This window comes from Pundamilia nyererei, unplaced genomic scaffold (genome assembly GCF_000239375.1).
Source record: "Pundamilia nyererei isolate P.nyererei 1_Seehausen unplaced genomic scaffold, PunNye1.0 scaffold00097, whole genome shotgun sequence".
NCBI lineage: Eukaryota > Metazoa > Chordata > Actinopteri > Cichliformes > Cichlidae > Pundamilia > Pundamilia nyererei.
The window spans coordinates 1,583,881-1,585,309 of record NW_005187498.1 but is presented as its reverse complement, the minus strand read 5'-3'; positions in this window follow the sequence as shown (position 1 = coordinate 1,585,309).

Here is a 1,429-nt window from a genome sequence, read left to right as displayed (position 1 = left end):
GTAGTCTCCCTCATGGCTGTGTTTCCCTGTGTGTTAGTTAGCCATGTCCCAGTTTAGTTTTCCCCATGCCATTCTGCAATAAAGCAGCTTTTTGAGTTTAATTTCGTTGTCGTGAGTTTTGCGTTTGGGTCCTTCTCCTGCCTGTACACAGCCGAAACATGACATTTTACTTCATTTGAAGTATTTGTTCATTATTTCATTGGAAGTTTTAGCTGGTTAAATGACCTTGCACTGCAGTTTCCTGTTTCAGAGGGTGAGTATTCCTCAGTTTAGGTGTAGAAAAGGAGAAAGAGACAGCGACTAAAATTTAAGCTGTTGTAACTGTATGTAAGGACAGCGCTCTCACTGATATATGAATATGCTAGATTTCTCTTTGTCTGTTTTTTATCAGTTCAGTCCTATAAGTGAATTTCTACAAATCTGACTTGAATCATAACCTCATCTCAGAGTTGAACAGATTAGATGTCAGTGTTGATAGTCAGAGGCCTCAAAAACAACAAAAATAAACTGATAACATCTACATAAATTCCTTCAGAGTCTTCAGTAAATATATTAATCTATAGAAATGTGGATGCAAACTTCAGCTTGACAGGATGACATACAACACAATTTTCTGCAGAAGCATGGGACTGCATGTCAGCCGTGTTTTGTGAGTTAAACACACTTAACTTTGATAGTGTTGCCAAATTGGACAAACTGTGACTGTGTACAAATAAAATAAAACAGCTTGTGTAGATAACTACTGACTCAAGCTTGATTCTTTCTACTTTGAATATAATCTATACACAGATAGCAAATCAGCAAATGAAGTCAATGTTTCAATCCTGCATATACTGCGTTGTGGAAAAAAAACCCTTTCTGATTTCTTTCTTTGTTTTCTTGCATATTTGTCACACTTACATGATTCAGATTTTCAAATAAATTTTAATACTAGACAGAAATAATAAAACGAACTAAAATAATTCTTTACAGTATTGCTTTGTCTTGATACGTGCTCAATCATCCAGGTAAGTAAATCCCAAAAGGTTGATTGTGTTCATCTGGGCGTAGTGTTTTCAGTGGGAGAAACGTTTCGACTTCTTCAGTCTCAGCTAACTGCAGGTTTCCCCAATCATATAAACAGGACATTTGCATGACTGAAACCAGCTCAGCTCAGTGGACCAACACCTCAAATTCACCAGGGAGGATATGAAAAGTGGCAGGTTGGCTTCCATAGAAGCAGAAATTGGGGACATTTAAAAATTGATGTGTACCGTAAACCTACGCATACGGATCAGTATTTAAGGTTTGACTCTCATCATCCACTGGAGCATAAACTGGGTGTCATCAGGACGCTACAACACAGAGCGAACACCAGAAGAACATCACATCAAGAAGGCCCTGAGTAAATGTGGTTATCCCAGCTGGACATTTGTCAAAGCTGGGAAGG